Genomic DNA, 22,896 nt, shown 5'->3' on the forward strand with positions numbered 1-22,896 from the left:
ATACCGACTCCAAATTATACACATAACAATTTCATTTTCCACAAAGATAAGAACATACAATATATTTATAAATAGAACTAATATCAATCAAGATCATAGTATTTTGGCTCTACAAACCCATAGGGAGTAGTTATACCCATTTATTGGAAATGTCTTTATACAAAAGGCAATAGCTTTTCTTCAATAGTATCCAAAGATAGCTCATCTTTTAAATGACTGTCAATATTCTTTGTCTCATTTATTTTTAATGCTGTTTCAAAGCAATTGAGTAGATATAAGATTACTATAATAATATTTTGTTTTCTTTAAACAATACAAGGCATTATATTCACTATAGTAAAAGACATCTGATATTAAAAACAGAGCACAGGATTTGTTTTTGCTTGATGGTGATTTTTGGAACCTTCAATACTCATCCATTTTTCAATATTTTAAAGTATTGCTTTAGTCATTTTTATTTTCAAGTACCAAAGTAGAAGAGGACATTTTCAATGTCTGCAAAGAAACACTAATGACCATATTGCTGTAAATTGTGAGAACTCAGTAGTACATGTTAACCTCCCTATCTTCCATTCCATACATAAATTAATCTAAATCCAGATTTTCTCCAGGGTTAGTGTTAATAGAGGCTTCACAGGAAACTAATATCACAGTTTTTCCCAAACCACAATTCTTCAAATCAATAGTTGAACCAAGTTGACACTTCTGTTTTTCTTTTATTAATATATATTTAATATTCAATATACAGCTGTTTGGCAAGTGCTTTTAACTAGATCATCTGTTTTTAACACTCTCATAAGTTATTAACTAATTAACTTACCTGAAGAGTTGTAGGTGAAGTTTGACTATGTTTGGTCTCATCTATTCTGCTCTTCTATGTCCTAGATCATGATAGACATGGTGTATAAGGAAGTCTCACACCTCTAAGCATCATAGATCCACATGGCAAATCTAAAGTCATTTGGAAATAGTTACTTAAAATGGCTAGAAGGAAGGCTACCCCAATAGGTCCCAATAACAATCTGTTGTGTGTCCTGCTCTGGTAGCAATTCCCAAAGGAGGCAGAGCTGAATGATTGCAAACACCAAGCAGAACTGGTTGGAGTACCCAGCAGATTCTAATGAGTTTTGCTCTGGGTATAGGGATGTGTTTGCTGGAAGCAAGGCCAGATCCAAACCAGCTGGATCCAAATCATGCAATCAGATGGAAAACTTGCCGTACTTAAAAAAAAAATTACCTGATGTAGTTTGGATATTTAGAGTTTGATGTCAAGACCTGGATGTGGATTGTCCCTGCCCAAACTCATGCTGAAATTTGATTGCTAATATAAAGATGTCAAGAGGTTGAGCCTTTATGAGGTCATAGGATCCTGCTGGAGATTTGGTTAGTTCATGTGGAAAGTAACTTGTTCTTTCATGAGAGAGGGTTATAAGAACCCATGGCTTCATCTCTCTCTTGCATGAGCAACTCACACTCTCCTGCTAACCTCCACACCAGGACATGGCATTAGATACTACTATTAAATCTGAACTTGTCATCCTTCAGAACTGTAAGACGAAAAGAACTTGTATTGTTTATACATCACCCAGTCTCAGCTCTTCTGAAATAGTAACAGAAAATAGATTAAGACAAATGTTAAGAAATGAGATAAATGACAAAATCAGAATGTGTAGCAATGCACTGGAAAAGAAAGAAATACTAGAGCTAATCCCAAGAAACTAACACATAGAAAAATAAATACTGAAAACTGGGTATATGTCAGAGAAAGAGAGCTGAGTCTACAATGTGATTAAGCAATAGTAAACCTTCAGAAGACCTATGAGCTTGTTTCCTGGTTGTCTACTGCCAAGAATGATGCTTATTTTAAGAATGTAGTAAAAACTGGTGGAAGAAAATTACCAAGTTTGGTACCAAATGTCTTGCAAGGGCAGGATATCTGATTGCTGAATAGGAAAAAAATAGTTAATAACTAAATGGAAGAAAAGACTACACATGTAAGTATATTTAAAACAAAACTAAGTCCAAATTTATAATTAAATATTCCCTTCAAATGGCGTAGGAGAGGAATTTGTCTCCAGCAGAATGAGAGAAAGCTTGTTTGAGTTCACAGCTTGTTCAATTCAGTTCTACTCCCTGGAAACATTTACAATGGAAGAAAGGTTAATAAGATCCCCTGGTGGTAGTCAGGGCATGGATGCTGGAGAGAAGGAAGAATGAATCCTTATTTCCATCCAATCTGTTTTGCCTTTTCAGTCTAATGAGACATGCCAAGCACTCCTATTATAGTAATTTACCATAATGTATATGGTGAGCTGACCCTGACACCATGCAGCACAATGAATGTGTCTATTTCCCGAATAATTGAAAAACAGACATGAAAACATTTTCTTTAGGAATGGACTATTAGATTGCCTGTACAGCATGCTGGCTACCGGAGCACTTAAGTGACTATGCTACCTGTATTTATGTATTTCTGGACAGGCACAGCTGACAGTATAAACTCATTTTATGGGATTGCTAAAACAGCTGCAGGAAAGAGATAAAGACATTTAATCATTTTAATTTGCTATCACCTAAACACAATGGCAGTGTAACAAAATTGCCCAGGATTATTGAAAATAATCTGTCATCAGAATTGATGATATTTACCAAAGCACTTCCACTAGCAACCCTCGGTCTGTTCTCGGATTTGAAAAAAAAATAGAAATCTACTTCCTGCCAGCTGAGAGTGCCCTTGGTTCCACCTGCGTCCATAAATAATAACAGCATTAACCTCAACAAACTGATTTTGGATAAAGAGTTTTTTTTCTTCCAAGTAGCAAATAATTATACTAAAAATGTAGATCAAAAGAAAGTATATCCAGAAGCTGTGATTTAATGGAAATGCCACTAAAGGCCACATTTAAAACTAAATTTAAAGAGAATATAAAGTATTATTCACCCCAAATAATTTCTATTTATACAATTCTTAGCACATGTTAAAAGTCAACAATCTCGAGCAACTCAATGAAAAGAGAAATTTACTTCCAGAAGCTTATTATTCATTTCCAGAGAGATGATTATCTTCAGACCAAACAAGTGGCAGAAATAAATGATCAGAGACAGACTAGTTGTCATGGTGACAGGATAAAAGTTGGTTTCACTTCATCAGGGACCAACACTGGGTCCGGGGTTGGAAGGCTGTGGTTTCCCTTAACTGGTAAGAGACTGGCTTTGGCTGACAGTTCACAGCCTTGGTCCCCCACACTCAGGGGCTCAGCTCACTTGTGTGGGTACTTACTGTTCTTCATGGCTGTTACTGCTTCTTCCTTAGATTTCCAATAGCATTTACTTTGGGTACAACCCAAACATTTATCATGATACATTTTCATAGTCATAGAACTTGGAAAGAATTTTAGAACACAGACATCTGGAAGTGACATTGGCAGGTATAAAGTGCCAGACATCGCTTATGGATAAATACAGGATGTTGGAGAAACTTAGGAATTGAGAACATTTTCATCTGGCTCCAAAAATCTCTCTTCTGTCACTTATGTCATAAGCCCAGAAAGTTTGGCAAACCATTTGAATGGGTGATAAGGTTTGACGTGCATGTGTCCCCAGCATCCTGTGCAGTACCCATACAAACCAGGCAGCAGAGAATGAGCTGTGGATAAAGGCTTACAGCAACAAGAAGTGATGCTAGCAAGCATCCCTTGAGAAATGGAACTTGTATTTACATTATTTACTTACCTGTTTACTTATTTATGTTCCCTGTGCAGGCATGGAGGTGCCATGGTATGCCAGTTTGGGGTCAGAAGACAACTTGCAGGAACTGGTTCTCTCCTTCATTCAATCATATAAGACTTGGGGATCAAACTTAGGTCCTCAGGCTTGGTCTGCACCTTTATTTTTCCTGCAACCAGATAGCTCCTGTACACTGACCAAGCACACTACCACTAAGATACAGCTCAGAGTGTTCTTTGTGTCATTTTGGACTTGAAGGGATATTCAAAATTATCTGTTTCAACATTCTTGTTTTATATTCAGTTAATACTGTATCAAAGCAATGGGAATGTACTGTTTCAAAGGTCAAATTATAACTTTATGGCTCTCTAGAATAAATATTAATTCTACACTGCCCTACTGTCCAGTGGTTCCTAATCAGAGATTATGTCGTTTCTGGAGGGCATTAGGAGACAGATTATATTCTATGATTTGGAGACTGAGGTGGCTATGGTGTCTAAGGAGCAGCAACAGTGCTTGTGAGAGCAAGAAGCCACAACAAACAACTTTCAAGTGGTGTCAACAGACACTGTCACAGTCCCCTTTGTTAAGCCACTGCTTTCTGTTCCTCCTGCTGTCTTTTTAAAATTTTTTATTAACTTTATTATTAAAATATCTTGCCAATAAATAAAAACATCATACACAAAATTAACCAGATCCCAAGTCTGTACAACTCAATGGACTTCTTCAGGCTATGTAGAAGAAATTGCAATTTTTATAATTTTATTTCATACATTTCTGAATGCATTAATTGGGCAGATGCAGAGATTCTGATGAGCCAAGCACACTTGTGTTGAGAAGAAATGCCATCCAGGCCACAGACTCTTCAACTGTCTCTACAAACACAGGTGTAGCAGAGAGGCATGTTCAAAACTGTCTGAGCCTAAAAGTGCTTTCATTTGACCTCAAAGCAATCATTTGTAGACTATTGGGATGATCTTTAACTTTCTTAAAACAGAATAGTGAGTACTTGAGAGATGACTCTTAGCTGGTTTGGAAAGCCATCAGCAGCTACTTGCTTTTTGTAAAGTCATGTACTTCTAATCTCGTTTGAGTTGCCACTATAATATGGTATCTGTGCATATCAGCAGAGTCATCCAACCTTCTCTGTCTTTCTAGGTTTGTCAAATGTGTCCTTTTTCCAATCATTTGCTATTTTAGATTTTGTTCTTTGAGACATAAGATGCTAAAATCCTGATATTAGAGGACAAGAGGCTCCTTAGACAGTCTTTCGTGGCTAATTCTGGGGTAAATTCAGCAGGATTGGGCAGGGGAAGATGCTAAATTAAACTGTGATGTCCCAAACAGGATTCAGACTTACTAAGAGTTCTGCAGGAAGAGATTAGTTCTTTAAATGAACATTGTAGTTGTCTCCTGTGGATCATTTTCACTTAATTTGTATCTATGGGAAAAGAATAGGTCTACTTTAATGATTGTGCATATGAAGTTCCTATTGCTCAGCATAATTTGGTAGAAAAGCTGCCATTTCTCCATTGGATTGCTTTTGCACATCTTGCAAAATCCCACCGTCTATCTGTGTGGAAATATTTTTGCCTCCCAATTCTGCCTCATCGACTTGTCTATTTCATATTGAAGCCATATTTTCTTGATTACTTTATAATAAAGCTTCAATTTAGATAGCTTTAGAAATTTTTTAAAGGCAAACACTGTTTTTCTTATTATTTCTTTTGGCATTGTCTTTAAATTTCTCATGCATATTTAGAATAAACTAATCAATTTCCAAAACTGTCTACTTGGATATTGACTGGATCACTTTAAATTACTAAGTCTCTTAGGCGACAAATGACATCCCTATAATTGTTTGACTTACCACACCTGTGAACACCATGTGTCCCTATTTAGGGATGCTTAATTACTCTTGACATGCTAGTATGATTTTCAATGTATAGGGTTCCCATCAACTTGGCTTATTGAGTGCTGTGTATTCCATTCATGTTGCCTCTTCTTGTTTATTGCTAGCATTCACAAATGCAGTTAAGTTTGGATGGTGATCACCTTTCTTGCATCATAGTTTAACACATTCAGTTGTTTTTTTAAAATCCATGATATTTCCTACATAGATCATCAGGATGTTGTAAACAAAGATCATTTTACTCCTTTCTTATCAATTTGAGTAACTGAAATTCACTTATTTTCTTGCCTTAATCCATGACCTAGACCTTCCATTATAATATGTAATATATAATATATAATAATATAATATAGAAGTGACAGGAGTGGATATCAGTCTGTCTCTGATCTTAAACAATAAGCAGGGCTGGAGAGATGGCTCAGAGGTTAAGAGAACCGACTGCTCTTCCAGAGGTCCTGGGTTCAATTCCCAGCAACCACATGGTGGCTCACAACCATCTGTAATCAGATCTGGCGCCCTCTTCTGTATACATGATAAATAAATAAATCTTAAAAAAAAAAAAAAAAAAAAACAATAAGCAATTAGCCTTACACCATTAAACATCATGCTTGTTGTGATTTTTTAAAGAGATTTTTGCCAGTGGCATAAAGAAGATCCATATTATGCAAAGACCCAAACATGGATCTCAGATTTAACCAATTTTTTCTGAACTTAGGGTGATGATCATATAGTTTCCATTTTTCATTTAATTGTGATTAGTTACACTAAGCAAGTCTCAGACCTAAAATTTGCAATTTGATGTCTTTGAACACTAAATAAAGTGCTGTACCTAAATTAATGGCAGCCACATTTGACCACTGCTTCAAACTAGAAAATTGGAAGCTGTTTTACTTCTCTCATTTAGTCAATAAACTCTGTACATCCAAATTACCAGGTTGTTCTTTGAGACATGAGATGCTAAAATCCTGATATTGGAGGACAAGAGGCTCCTTAGACAGTCTTTCATGGCTTTCTCTGGGGTAAATTCTGCAGGATTGATGCTAAATTAAACTGTGATGTCCCAAACAGGATTCAGACTTATTAAGAGTTCTGCAGCCATTAGAGCCTGAGGAAGGGATTAGTTCTTTAAATGCACATTGTTTCATATCCAGGAATGCCATGAGGATCTTTCTTGTCTCTACTCTGAGTGATTTTCATAAACTATGAAAATGACAATGGCATCTCTCACAAATAACCGGAGGCTTGTCATGATTCCAATGTCTTCATCTGACCCTTCCTCTCCTAGTGCTTCAGGGGTAACCCAAGGGCACCTTCTTGTTGCTGCGTTTGACCTTCCCCAAATCTTTGCAAGAGATGCCTCCCTGATCATTGATTTTTCCTTATCAATTAATTTGCTCCTTTGTCACAGCTTTCAACACATCATATATTTTCTCTCTTGTAGTTGCCACTTCTAAATAACCACATGTTTTATCAACTCCCTGAATTCAAGGACTTGGTTGATGCCTGGCACAGAGCAGGCAAGCAGTGCTTGATGAAATGAATTGAACTTCAGGGTGTTGTGTGTATCCTCAACATCCCAGCTCACTCTCCTGTCATACTGGAGAACTTAACTGGAACGGGAAGGCACGTTCTTGTCACTCACTTCCTGTGACACCCTCATCCAGAAAACATGAGTGCATGCCTCTGTGAAATTAAGAAAATCATAGTCCAGAGAGTTTAGGTATGCAGACCATTTGCTGACGTCTACTCTGACATCTTTACCATCCTGCTTTATATCAAAGAAGCTACTCAGCTAAATTAGAAAAGCAAGAAAACAGAGTTAGTTAGTATTTCAGGAACAGAAAACAGACTTGCTTTGTTTACTTGGTAAATATTCCCAAATCTTAGTCATGGAAAACATCAGGAATTTTGATATTTATGCCAAAAAGACTGGCATGATTGCATATTGACTCATGATTTTGTTCTAGAGTTTAAAGATATTTATGATGCTTTTGCCAATGTATATTAGTATCCTGTGGTGATATTTTATTTGTACTGAAATGTGATTTTATTTGTATGTTAATAAATAAAGTTTGCCTGGAGATCAGAGGTCTTAGCAAGCCATAAAACAGAAGTCAGTGGTAGCACATGCCCTTAATCCGATCGCATGGCAGGCAGAGTCTCTGTGCAGTCAAGGACACAGCCAAGAGTGATGACACATGCCTTTAATCCCAGTACATACTATAGAGACCTGGAGGTCTGTATAGACAGGCAGTGATGGGGAAGTGATGCGGCTGGGGTTAGAGCCAATGAGAAGGCAGAACAGGAAGGCAATAAAAGTGCAGGTTAGACAAGAAGAAGCTCTCTTTTGGGAAGCTACGGCATGGTGGTAAGCTAAGGTTAATCAGTGGCTCTTTGCTATTGCTCTGATTTCTTCGGCTATTACCCCTGTATTTGGCTCTGTGTTTCTTATTTAATAAGACTGTTTAGAAATTTGTCCACAGTATTCTTTATTAAAAGTTGCTTTTAAGCCAAATATTACACTCCAAATAAAAGAGAAGCCATGATCAAGTTCTTTAAAATACCAGTCACTCATACTATAGAATACAAAACACAAAAAAATCTGAAAAACACTTCTTTCATTGCTCAATTATTTTATTAATATTTTAAATCCAATTAGAAAGCAATTTTTCATATGTGGTACTATTTTATATGGATTTTAGCTTCTCTAATTTTCATAAAGATTTCATGAATTTTTGACACAATTTGAGGTGACATATTTGTTTTCAACACAAACCACTTGATCATACAATTAAATTGTTTTAACCATACAGTAAAATTCCAATAGATTTATTTTTGTTTTACTAATTTTTCTTTGGGAAAAAGCCTATAAGTTAATCATTACATTAAAGGATATAAGCATTTATTTGGCCCTTGACAGGGCTACTGAGCTTTCCAAAAACACTGTGAAGTGCATTCTAACCTCCAAAGAAATGGGTCTCTCAGTTTCACTGGAACCTCTTCCCATGCTCCTGCTATAGTTAAATCAGTCCCCAAGATTGCATCTGCCTGGGGGCAGACTGGCAGGAGAAAAAAGCATGAGGAAGAAAATACACCCTCCATCACCTCTCCTACTCATCGTTCACCATCGATTTTGTCTGTCTGAGGGCTGAACTTCCATGTCTAAAACGTCCCTAGGGTACAGACAAGAAACAGAAAGCTGGGCTGGGTACCTCCTTCCAGATCCTCTGACCCTAGAGTCCTCTGTCTCCACAGCATAGGGATGTCTAAGCAGGAGACATGAAAGATAAAATGAGTAGCCCGAAGAACAGTGGGCATTCTATGAAATTTCGTCTATACTCAGTCTGCTCAATCTGCTTGACTTTCAGAATCCTCCAAGTACTGCTTTATGAATATCATCTAAGGTTCTTAAGTCTAACCTATGGAAGATGTATAGTTACTTTGATTTCTTCTGTTTATTTTTCTCATTAACTGGAACCAGAATATATCAATGAGTTTATAATTAGGAAAGTGGTTTTTGTTGTGGTGGCTTGTTTTTCCCTATGAATGTTTTATTGACAAAGTGAAAAGAAACTTGCAGAGTCCTTTTTAAAAATTGAATATTTTCAAAAAAATAAAAAATGAATATTTTCTTCTTAGACTCTTTATTGTTTAATTTCATACATACACACACACTGTGTGTGTGTGTGTGTGTGTGTGTGTGTGTGTGTGTGTGTGTGTGTACTGCCTTTTCAATTCTTCCCCCTACAGACTAATGCAACTTTCCTCTCCTAACTTCGTGTGTTCTTTTGTTTGGTGTGGTTGCTACTGTTAAATGCACTGAGTTCTCTGAGTACTGCCTGCATGCACAAGGCTGCAGTACATTCCCTGGGATGTAGGCAGCCTCAAAAGGCAGCATGCACAAAGAATACTGACTCTCCCTCCCACAGATGCCATAAATAGTAGTTTTTATCCTTTGCTACGAGCTGATGAGTGGTCTTGAGCTGTTCTGATCAGGTAACAGAGATTTACCATCCTTTCTCTACCTGACTGTAATAATACCAAAATCATACCAGAGGAGCAAATTCAATCCTATGAAATTGTGAATTGTGTCAGATTAGAAATGTGTGACCTTACTCTCTCTCCCTTCATCTCCTCTTCCTTCCACTACCCTTTCTTCCCTTCCTTCATTCCTTCCTTCCTTTCTCCCTCCCTTTCTTCCTTTGTTCCTTCATTTTTTCTTTCCTTCCATTTTTCTCTTCTATGCATGTGGGAATCTAAATCCAAGGACAGAATGCACATTTTTCTGTAAAATGTCACATTATATTTTAGGATTTGTTTTGCATCTACTTAACTCTCTGCTGTGGTGTAGAAATGCACATAGCTAGATCTAGAAAACAAAGCTCCTGCTCACTGGTCCCTGGATCAGAACATTGCATTAATTCCTTTGCACACAGACACTTGGCCCACTAGTAAGACTATTAGAGGAAACATAACACTTCATGCAAATTCAAGTGTCTCTTGAGTAAACTGTGCATTTATGATCTGTGGGATTGCTGTGCGTGGCAGGAGACTGGACTACAGGTAGATAAAACCAGGCTTTAGGATTCCAGGAACTAACACCTGACTAATTTACATTTGCTTTGTTATCTCTGTATGAGTTCCTGTGATCTCCATTTGGATTAAAATTCTTATATCTTGTGCTTATGTAATCTGAAAAAAAAAGAGCACCCAATTTCACCCATAATTTTTAAAATGTAAGAAAATACCATTTAAACTATTAAAAACAAAAATTTCTGGATTCCCAGATGAAACATAATTGTTTCATAATGAGACAGAATTAGAAGAGGTTCAAGTATTTAGGAGGTTTAGTAAGAAACTGGTCAAACTTCCACTTTTAACAAACGTCACACAAGAAAGAGGCCACATCTGGCTTCTTCACTACAAGACCACATAAAATCTGTTCTTCCTATTTTCACATGATGTAAATGTCCTGTATGAAGCTGAGCACTCAATTTATTCACAACAACTGGAGCAGCAATGAGCACCAGTGTCCAGTGTTGGTCACTGTAAAGAGAAACTGAACTGATCAATGCTGAGAGCAGCACATGTCTATGGATATAAACATAAATATGTAGATGATAGGTTGATGTCATGCCAATTTGCAAAGACAATTGTAAGTTTCCCTCTAGGGCCTATGACCTCTCTCTCAATTGGTTTTTGACTGGGTTTACAGTACTAAACATGAATTCTCTCCTGTGGAGCAGGTTTTAAATCCCCATGACAGTCATGCCGTAATAACGCCAGCGAGTACCTCTTGTCTGGCAGGTTAGTGTTGTCACTCATCAGGGCTGGGTGACAGTGTTGATGTCTTTTCTCTCCCAACACCCTACCTAGCACTGTGTATGTGAGACATCAAGGACAAAGCTTCTCAATTAGGCTCCACCCTGGTCTCTGTATGTCCTTCAACCAAGGTATGTGTTGTCTTCAGCAGTAGGGTCTTATCATCCAGCTCAGATGAGCAACCAAAGTAAATAGCAATATCTGGGGCCTTCTTGATTAACAACTCCCAGAGAAGTATCCCCCCCCCCGCCCCCGTGCCCACACACACACATCCTACTCCTGTCTGACACTGGGATTTCTGTTTGATTACTTATGGCTTCTAGGATCGACATCATGCACCTTAGTAAGGTACCGTCATAAGAAGTTTTTAAATATATTTTAATTAGTGTGATGTCAATTTATATCTCCAGCACTCCTGTGAAAGTCCAGGTGTAATGTCCCTCACCAGTAACCCATGTCGGCAGACCAGGTAGGAGAGAGAGGCAGATCCCAGGAGCTTACTGGCCAGCCAATCTAGATAAGCCATGAGCACCAGGTTCAACTAGAAAGAAAGAAAGGAGAGAGGGAGGGAGGGAGGGAGGGAGGGAGGGAGGGAGAGAGGGAGAGAGGGAAGCAACTGAGGAAGATACCTATGCTGATCTCTACCCTCTAAATGAGCACACAAAGGCACACCACAAAGGCGCGCGCGCGCACACACACACACACACACACACACACACACACACACACAAAGATAAAATGAACATATGCTATGTTGAGGAGTTATTTTGCTTTCTATATAGAATTATAAGGCAACATATGAGAGCAATCCAACACTCCATGGGACCTTAAAAATAATGTTACTGAGGCAACTTAAAGCTAGAGAATTAGAAGTTACAAGACTTTACGAAGGAAAGCAATATTCATATTCAGATAATCCAGTCTACTGGATGAATTATTACTTCTTCTTTTTGTTCCACTTTGCGCATTTGCGGTATGTTAGGTATTTAGGAGCTAAGCAACAAAGCATGTGAAGAAAGCTGCTAATTAAATTTGTTTCAAGAACTTACCCTGTCATGGAATTCTGTATCACAGTCTTTATTTCTTTAAAATATCTTAAGATTATAAGCTAAAAATGGAGAAAACTCACCCATTTTGCCTATTATTTGTTTCCCCAAATATCAAGTTACCCACATACAAGGTGTGTCTTAGTTACTGTTCTGTTGTTGTGAAGAGACAGGTGACCAAGGCTGCTCTGAGAAAGCATTCAATTGGGGGCTGGCTTACAGTTTCAGAGATTTAGTCTGTTATCACCATAGAGGGAGCAAGGCGGCATGCAGACAGGCGCTGGAACAGTAACTGATCCATAGGCAGAAAGAGCAACATTTGAAACCTCAAAGCCCACACCCTCAGTGATGCTTCCTCCAGAAGGCCAAGGCATTATACTCACAGACCTGTATACTTAAATCTGTACATGTCCAAGAATACTCAGATGTGACTTCTTGTGAAGTTTGCAAAATAGAACCAAACAAATGTCCACCAAAGACAGGGGGTAGCGGGGGTGGGGTAGTGGTGGTGGAAGGAGGGGAGGCATGAGGAGCGGGGAGGGAGGAGAGCAATTCTATCTAGATATGAGAAGGAACAAAATGGAAAACCTAACGTAATGATGTCACAAATCTAACCCGTTGTGTGAAGAGCCAGACACACAGAGGGCACTCACGTATTTCGTTCCATTCCTGTGAAGGACAGACCCACTGGAAATGCTGACTTCTGGTTGGAAGTCCCCGCAGTGTGGCTTTCCCTGGCTTTTTTTGTACTGAGGAATGCTGAGGCTTTGGGGGTACTTCACAGGCTCTTTCTCGGGATCCAGTGCTGCTCCCAAGCAGTGGTCATTCCGAGATCTGCAAAGAAGAATTTATAATTAGCGCACTTATTCTTATGCATATTTGAATACAATTATTGAAAGTGAACGAACTATTCACTCTACTTCTAGTATGGTTCTGGCTAGATATTCATAAAATTCCTCCAGTTAAAAAAGCCAAAATACAGGAGCTGTCCCAATAAATGTTTCCAAATGCATGGCTAAGCCAAGAAAAGAAGATAATCTGCGTGAGACAGCAAACCAAGAGACAGCAAACCAAGAAGGTAGTGCCTAAAGCACATGTTCACTGATCTTTGGAACTCAAACGCCACACTACCCTGAGGAACAGTTTCCAGGAAACCTAGAGATGGGGGATTAAATCCCTGCCTGGGCGCTCAATGAACAGAACATTCTATGTGCACCTCTCTCCTTTTCTTTCCTCCTTCCCTTCTCTAACTGATTAAACTTTAGCATAGAAAATAGTGAAAACTAGCTGAAAAATACAAAATAAGCAGGGCAGTGGTGGCACACGCCTTTGATCCCAGCACTCAGGAGGCAGAGGCAGGCGGATCTCTGTGAGTTCAAGGCCAGCCTGGTCTACAGAGTGAATTCCAGGAAAACCAGAGCTGTTGCATAGAAAAACCCTGTCTCAAAAGACAAAAAGAAAAATACAAAATATAGATCATTGTAGGAAAGAAGTTTATCCACTTCAAGTGATTGCTTTCCTCAACCTTTTTCCTAGGAAATACAAGCAGATCCTTATGATATTTTCAGAGTAATACACATTCAGCAGAAAACATCCTTTCCATGTGAAGTTGTGCCTCCCCACCTTACTCCCCTGAGACAACAGGGCTCTTAGTGGGACACTCTTCCTGGCACTGAACAGCACAAGCAAGCTGAGACTTCCAGGAGTTCAGGTTGTCTGCTAAACCCATTATCTATAATACACTATGGTGTCAGTGGTTTTCTGGATACAAATATTTCAGTAAACTACATGTGATATTAGCACTGTATTATGAAACAGGTTTTACATTAGTTTAATATGTTGGGGTTTTTTTGCCCAATCATGGGCAAATCAACTGTTCTGAGCATGTTTCAGGTTTACTACATTCAGCAATGATGTACAGTAGGCTTTGTGTGCTACATCTGGCTTAAATGTGTATTTTCAGTTTCTGGTGTTTTTTGTTTTGTTTTGCTTTGTTTTGTTTTGTTTTGTCTTGAATGCAGCCCCTCTGTACATCTAATTTTCTTGCTCTTCTCAATTTCTAATGGAAACTAAGCTTGCAAATTATACTCAACCATGCCCCCACAAGTAATCATTTCATCATTCACCCCCTCTAAGACAACAGGAGACCTGCTGTCTCTCAGATATCCTGGGAGCATTTAATTCTTAGAGAAAATACCACTGTGAGAGAAGAATATATTAGACTTGGAGAAAGAGGGAGGGGCTGGCACCTGGTGCCCGCACCTCCACTGATTTCATAATTTGTACGACCTGTTCTATGAGAGTCCCAACACCTTCACCTGTCGTGGAAACATTCATTTTCCTAGTCATTGTCCTACAGGGAAAAGGCAGCCATTCTGCAGTCAGACAAACTGAGACTCAGTCTTTGCCTGGGCTGAGGTATGGAAACTGTTAATAAGTTCACCCCACGCAGCTCTGAGGGAGGTGAGCAGATCCTGTGCTCTAAAATGTGATGTTCAAGATGGATCCTTCAGTAGTCATAAAAGCCATTTGGATGATGCTTTATTAACAAGGAAGCACTGTAAATGTTAATTTACATTAATTACTTCCTCTATAGATTAAAAAAAGAGGAAATGATACGTTGACTCTTGTGGAATAATTAACAGGTAGATACACAGCTTTCATCATCTTACAATTAAAGATTTAGTTACACAGCTGCAATTAAATACAATTCAATTCCTTGTTTCAGTGCTAATCATCCTTTAAAGCTACTGATATTTAAAGTCCATTTTATGATACTTGGGGTTGAATTCAGGACCTAGTACATGTTAGGGAAGTACTCTACACTGAAATATATACAAGCCTTCTTTTTCATCTTTCAAATTCCAAAAGGTGATCTCACTCAGTTGCCCAGGTTAGCTTTGAACTTGCTCTATAGCACAGGATGGCCTGGAACTTTTATTCTTCTGATCTTAGCCTCTGGGGTAGCTGGAATTATAGACCTTGGGCATTAGTTCTGGCTGCTATCTTTAACTGAAAAGAAAACTATTAAGGACAATCCTAGAAATTAGTTTATTACTTAACAATATAATAATATACACTTTAGCAATCAAATTTCACATCTCCTCAGGGTTGGGTGGGCCACAGGTCCACATTGATCCTGGTCAGGAAGAGCTTGTGCAAACACAAAGAAGGATTAGGAATGAGTCCCTTGCCAGTCTATTTTGGAGAAACAAGCTGTAATGAGATTATGGTCAATAGAACAGAGACAGAACAGGACAAATGATTTGCTGTGACATATTTTTCCACCTATAGATACAGCAGGAAAATGTGCCACCAGAAAGGATGTAGAATTACATGTCTTCAGGATTACACGTCTTCAGTGTGGGATCTCAGGCCACATTGGCAGTAGGAAAGTGGCTGTGAGTGACTTAGTACAGGTTTCATCGCACTGTGAATTCAATACAGTATATAAAACATAAGGCACTCAAGTAAGGGTGACTAACAGGTGGGTTTTTCTGACAACCGAGGTTCTCCTTAATGGACCCTATTTTCGAGGCACAGGTTCAGCAGAAACAGCAGTGAGTCATTCTGGCTATAAGATTGAATCAAATAACCACCCTTTGCCCAGAATGACAGAACTAAAGGAGCCTATTTCTCAGAAGTGTTCCTGTGGCCAACTGCCCACAAATTGCAAGGTGGCTTATTGAAGGGCTCCCGTGTCAATGCCATCACTTTTGTCTTTTAGCCCATCGTAAAACCAGCCATTATGATTCATTTTAACGAATGTCTTTCTCTGCTCGGGTTTGTTTGTTAGCCCGTATCCCCCAGAAGAAGTTCTGGAATCTCATACTTTTTCTTCTTCTTCAGTGATTGCTGCTGTACAGCACAGGGTATTTTCAGGATGTTGGTGTACGGAAGGCCTTCTAAAGCTGCCAGGAACTCAAGAACCTCAAAAGACAAACTATGACAAAAACAAATGGGAACGTATTCTTAATCACATATCCTCTAAGCATTCAAAATTGACACAATCTTCGGGACAAATAAAGGAAGCCCTTAAGAAGAACAAAGACAGGGGAAATTCCTCAGTAAATCACACTAAAAATAGAGTTTAAATTTGTAATAAACAATGTCATCACAATATGAACAAATTCTCAAATAATTCTAATTTAAATTAGGGTATACATTCCAGCTTCATAATATAAGCATGAAAATTTGAGAGGTTAATATTGTTAAATGCAACAGAAAAGCAATATGTTAAGGCTACTTCTCAAAATAAAATGACAATTATTTTAGATGGAATTAAACTTTAAGCATTCCTGGGGGGAGCAAAGAGCAAGAATGTCAGCATCAGACTTGCAGGAAGAGATGACACATTTGCTGCAACCTCAAGTCATAAAAATGATCCAAGGGAAAGCTAGTCAACGAGTGCAGAAACTGCATGTTGATGCTCATGCAACCGTGGAGTTCCTCTGTGCTTTGCAGGTGCCCTGGCAATTGGATTGATACCTATGTGGCTCGGTTCTTCACCATGGCATGTGGGCAAAACCAATGCATGTTTTATTTAAGCTCCACCATTCACTGTCTTTTCATGGGGATCAAATATCAATGTCTCAGGGATCAAATGAATGTAGATGCAGGCATGAATCAGGAAGTAGCTCAAGAGACCTCTGACCTGCACTGATCGTGGCTTCACTGCAAATGAAACTTTATTCTGCTGGGTTCCAGAGAGTTCATGAGAGTTTTGAAATCACAAAGGACAAACAGAAACAGCGTTCCTAAAATTTTTGTGTGCATAAAAATATCCTGGAGATGTTATTAAAGTACAATTGACTGGCTGTGGTGGTTTGAAAAAGAAAATGGCCCCCATAGGGAGTGGTACTGTTGGGAGGTAAGGCTTTGTTGGAGGAAGTGTGTCACTGTGAGAGCAGGCTTTGAGGTCTCCTATTCGCAAACTACACCAAGGAATACAGTTCACTTTCTATTGCCTGGGGATCAAAATGTAGAACTCTCAGCTCCTTCTCCAGCACCATGTCTGCCTGCATGCTGCCATGCTTCTCACCATGACAATAATGAACTAAACATCTGAACTGTAATCCTGCCCCAATTAAATGTTTTCCTTTATATGAGTCACCCTGGTCACAATGTCTCCTCACAGAAGTAGAAACCCTAAGGTGCTGGGTAACCTTTTCAGAGATTTTGATTCCATAGGTTTGCAGGATTCTGTTTCAAAGAGAAACTTACAGGTGTTGTTCATAATAGTCTTACCCTGATCAACAAAGCAATGTGGGGGAAAGGAGGGTAGAGGTGGGTGTCAGCATATTTAGAGCCACCAGAGATGTCGTGTGGAAGCAGTTTGGTGCCTAGTGGCAATTTCTTCAGTGTGTAGGAACCAGACACACAGATGGAACTTGAACCATTGAATGGGAAGGAAATGTGACTGAAGATTCATTTCCAAACCAAAGAACTATATTCCAATCATATGAATGGCCCCCACAGAGTCCAGAGATCTCATGACTGGTGTTTCTGTAGCATGTCTCCGGTGGAAGCTGAAGTTTGGTTGAGATATCCAGGATAATGTTTCTCCTGTGTTCTGGTGCTTCATCTGCAGCACTGTGTGCTGGGGGAAAACATAAATAGCTTATGAGTACAAGGAAGGAACAAATAACACTATTTTAAAGGGATAAAGTGCATATTGATATTAATATTGATAGGAAAAAATACTCTCCAAACAAGGTATTAAACTATAGCCTGTGGGCTAAATCTGGAGCATCACCTGTTCTAGTAAATAAGGCTTTATTGGAACACAACTACACTCATTTATCTATATGGTATGTGGGGCTTCTGAAATAGTGAATAAAATATTTATTATTAGATCCTCACAGAAAAATTTGCTGAGCCCTACTATAAGAGCTCAAAGAAAGAAACAAAGTGAAATACATCTTTTATTGGCAAAAGGCTGTGTCTGCAAGACAGGAGACCTCTGACTGAGTTTACAAAGTGGAAGCAAACTAGAGATGTATATTCTTTGTGTACACTTCCATATCTTTCAAATCTTGTGCCTTGAAACATAAATTGCATACTTGGAAAATTGATGTTTAAGTAAACATGGGTACCCATGGAAATAACATAGCTAGATTGCTCTGGAGTTATTTGATAATGTCCTCATTAATGATGTGTGAAGTTATTCTGCTTGATCATTCTTATTTATTATCCTTACATTATGAAAATTATTTAAAACTTTTAACTTTGATAAGGAGGCCTAATTGCATTTACCCATATCCTCATACTTTTAGTCATATTCCCAATATCTTTTCCTCATGTACTTGCATTTACCTATATCTTCGTATTTTTAATCATATTCTCAGTGTCTTTTTCTCATGTACATTGTTATAAACTTGAAGTATTATATGTTCACAAATGTTATAATCCTGGCAAACACTGCTTGGTTTATTACTGCTGCTATAATGAAATACATAGAGTGAGTAATTTATAAACAACAAAAATGTATTGCTTAACAATAGAAAGACTGAAAAGTCTACAATGAAAGAACCAGCTGAAGTACTGGAATTACAAGCTGTGTATAATAAACTCTTGATTTGCAGGCTGTATTTGTAGAGTATCAGAAATTGAGCTGGTATTTCCTTTTTTTCAATCTTGGTTTATTTATCATTGATACTGACAAGATGGAAGGAGTTAAATATCATTTTACCTGGTGCTATTTGTAGAGTAGCAGGGAACATCTTGCAAAGAATTCATTTCTTTAATTCTTAAAAACTACTGAAAAAAAATCCAAGAATGATAGTGCACACTTGTAATCCCAGCACTGGGGAGGTAGAGGCAGGAAGATCAGGAATGCATGGCCCACCTTAATTATATAACAAGTTCAAGGCCAGTCTGGGCAATTGAAGACCTTATCTCAAAAAAAAAAAACTGAACCAGGGAGGCCTGCATAGTACCCTGCAGCCTTGGCAGGCAGGAAGACAGCCATGGCCTCACTTCAATGAACAGGTATGTGGTGGAGAAATGGTAGAGAAGAAAAAGTGGAGTGGTTTGTGTACTATGGAAAGAAGTGGAGCTGAGGATGTATGGTGGTGAGGGATAGACTAATATGGGTATCCTAGGCTGCCACCTGGGGCCATGTGATATCCATGCCTATGCTGCCTCCAGAGGGCCTTGTCTGGGTCTGTGGCCCTACTGCAGAGGCTGTCTGTGTTGATTTCCATGGCTTGTGTCACCATGAAGGGTATCAGAGAGCTGGCCCCAGTGGCCTGGCTCAGCAGGAGAGCTGCACCCTCTCCCCTCCTGGGACACCTGGCCCCAGTGGTGTGGGCACAGGAGAGCTGGCTCCAACCCTCCACAGCCTTGGAAGACTGCCTCTGCTCACCAGCTGCTGAAACTGAAGATCAGGCCTAGCACTTGAGAGAGCTGGCCCCATTCCTCACCATGTGTGCAGCAGAACTGGCCCCAATGGCTCTGGCACAGGAGAGCTGGCCCTGACTCACACCTGAAGAAACTATAGCATATTCAACAAATGATCCTACAAAAATTATATATCCACATGTAGAAGAATGAAATTAGAGCCATATCTATCACCCTGCACAAAAACTAACTTCAAATTGATCAAATTATTTAATGTGAAATCCCAAACACTGAAACTGCTAGAAAAAAGTATAGGAAGTACTCTTTTTTTTTTTTTTTTTATTTTCGAGACAGGGTTTCTCTGCGTAGCTTTGCGCCTTTCCTGGAGCTCACTTGGTAGCCCAGGCTGGCCTCGAACTCACAGAGATCCGCCTGGCTCTGCCTCCCGAGTGCTGGGATTAAAGGCGTGCGCCACCAACGCCCGGCAGGAAGTACTCTTCAAAATACAGTTGTAGGAAAGGACTTTCTGACTAGGGTTTCAGTTGTCCAGGAATTCAGGTTAACAATTGACCTCATAAAACTAAAAAGTTTCTATATAGTAAAGGAAACATTCAGGTGAAGATGAGGTCAAAGACTGGCCTTATTTTGAAATTATATATATATAAGTATAATCTTTAATTAGCATCAGCAATGTGAAATGAGTAGCTAGACAATAGGGAATGATGATAGAAGTTTTCATTAAATATCTGGGTAGTTTGATCTTTGATCATGTAAATATCTCACTCAAACGTAATATCATGTGACTTTTCCTGGAAAGATGCAAACAATCATCTACTTATACCAGACAGGACATTAGCTGCATGTAGTCGGACTTTCCTTGGACTGCCAGCCCACAAATAATGACACAGAGACTTATTATTAATTATGAAAGCTTGACCTTTAGCTTAGGCTTGTCCCAACTAGCTCTTACAGCTTAATTAACCCTTCTTTTTAATCTACATCTGCCACATGGCTCAGTTATCTCTCCTCTGTGCCATATGTCTGACTTAGTCTGCATCTCTCTGGCATCTAGATTCATCCCTATGACTTCCTCTCTCTTCCTGGAAGTCCTGCCTGTTTGCTCCTACCTTGCTATTGGCCATTCAGCTTTTTATTAAACCAATCACTGTAACACATCTTCACAGTGTACAAAAAGATTATCCTACAACAGCTGTGTAGTAGAATAATGATTCCATCAAAGCCTAATTTGGCTAACCAGCACATTTATTGGATACAGGAGGCAAAGTGAAGGGTATCTACAGGATCATGAATTACTCAAAGGCAACTGCATCACCAAAAAAGGCTACCCCAGCACAGGTGATGGCTAACAAAACCGTATCCCTGGAGTTCTATGAATGACTTACCAGAAGCTTGTAAGAGTTAGAATTCTTGGTAATATGTCAAAACTCATCATTCTATAAACCACCAATGGGATTCAATAACAATATCACTCAGAATTACTTTTCATCTGGCTGAAAAATATGTATGCTAATTTGATGTATGCTAACTTCTCACAGAACTGGGCAAAATTTGTTGAATGCCTTCTAGATGTGCTGTGAGATATAGAAATACGTAGTAGGAATTCAGCTGACTATGATAAGCTATACATGGAAGAAACCAAGGGCCTTTGCTGAGGATAAAGCCAAGATTTGGGTAGTCTTGGCGATATTGGCTTTTGAATATTAACCATTTCCTGCTATGAATTTCATGTGTGCTATTATAGCTTTCCCATCTGATTCTAAGAACTTCTAACTGTGATTGATCATTCAATGAGTACAGTGTCTCCCTATGCAATTAAGGTAATTGGATAGCTTCCCCCAACTGTGTTGACTAGAGTCACATAGGCAACTTCTTTTTTCCAGGCTTCTGTCTCCCCTTTTTAGCATTAAAATCAGATATCTTCTTTAGCAAGTATCCAGGGCCAGGGTCACCTCCAGACAATAGCATTTTATGAGATTCTTCTCAAACATCTAAGGACAGATGGAAGACAGATAAGAATTCCAGACCACCTGCTAGCCTCCTGAATTAAGGTAATATCCATACAGAGACAACTGCCAAGGTCAGACAGATGGTAGGTACATAGCTTTGTTTCTTGTGCAAATTATGCTTAGACCCTCCTTTCTTCCATAGCCCTAGTGGCACCTCTAGACTTCTCCTTTAACAATTAACTCAGAAGAAAAGGGCTTTCACATACCAGATATATCAAGCTATGACACAGGCTTCCTAACTACCATGCAGACTTGCCCCACCGTACCAGAAAGCTTCGAAGCCAGAAAATTGCAGAATGTATGTGTATTTAAATTGGACCGGGAGTTGGGGGGAAGTAAAGGAATAAAGATGGAAGGAAGTTAGATAGAACAATGACATGACAGGAGAGGAAGGGACAGAGAGGAGCTAAGTCTGAGAACAGAATTGAAGCAGTGTAGAGAGATTTTGACTTAGAAGAATAAAGTGAATGGACTAAAGAGGTCAGTGTACTTAGATTCATTCGGCATCCCCCAGATTAATTCTAGCCACTGGTAGCATCTTTTCTGAAACCCTGGGAAAAGGTTATTTAGGGGCTGGACCCCAATAGTCTTTGTTATAGATGTCACACAGTATCATTTTTTTCATATTTTATTGAAAAATATTTTCATACAATATATTCTGATCATCCCCTCCCCAACTGCTCCCATAACCTTCCCACCTCCCCACCCACATGTAGATGGCACACAATTTTATATTTTATTTCTAATTTTAAACTGAATAGCTTAATTAAAAATCTTGCTTGCCAATCAAAGATATAATGTGGGGTTCAAATTATTTGCTCATAATCTCAAAGTTCTTTTAATTGGAAATAGGAACTGAATGTTCATAATCACACACATGTTATAATGAACTGTTGCATGTAACTTCTATCTGTGTATACCACTTCTTTTTCCTAGTCTGCTTCATACATATATCAGTTTAAAACTTTTCAGTCCTAAGAGAGAATAAATATCATTTTGAGATATGAAACTAATCTTCATTACCCAATAGAAAAACAGATGATCCTGAAAAATGAACTAAATAGATATGTTGTGCCCAGATCGTGACCCCCAGAGAGACCACCAAAGATGAGCATGCCGGAATGCAAAAGCAAGGTTTAATTCTGGATATCCAAAAGCAATACAAGCCTAGGCAGGGACTTCGTCCAATACATCCAGCGCAGTGGAGGCTGGAGGAAGTGCCCACCTGTCTGCAAGCTCAGTTTTTAAAGGGAAAAGTCACAAGGTTACATCACTTAGGGGTGCTAGTATGGATACAATTCTGATTGGCTCGCTTCTAGGGACTTCTAGAAATTACTTCTAAGGGAGTGGTTGCCCGCCACCATTTCTCATTGGCTGCCCTCAGGTGGGGGCATTTCTGTGGTCAGTTACCCTGGAAACCAAGGAGAGGACATTCCATAGTCTGGCAGGCATTACCTGGTGACTATCTTGTGACTCTGTACTTTTACACTTCCTGGTTTCTGGAATCTGAACTGACTGGTTT

This window comes from Peromyscus maniculatus, chromosome 2 (assembly GCF_049852395.1).
Source record: "Peromyscus maniculatus bairdii isolate BWxNUB_F1_BW_parent chromosome 2, HU_Pman_BW_mat_3.1, whole genome shotgun sequence".
Lineage (NCBI taxonomy): Eukaryota > Metazoa > Chordata > Mammalia > Rodentia > Cricetidae > Peromyscus > Peromyscus maniculatus.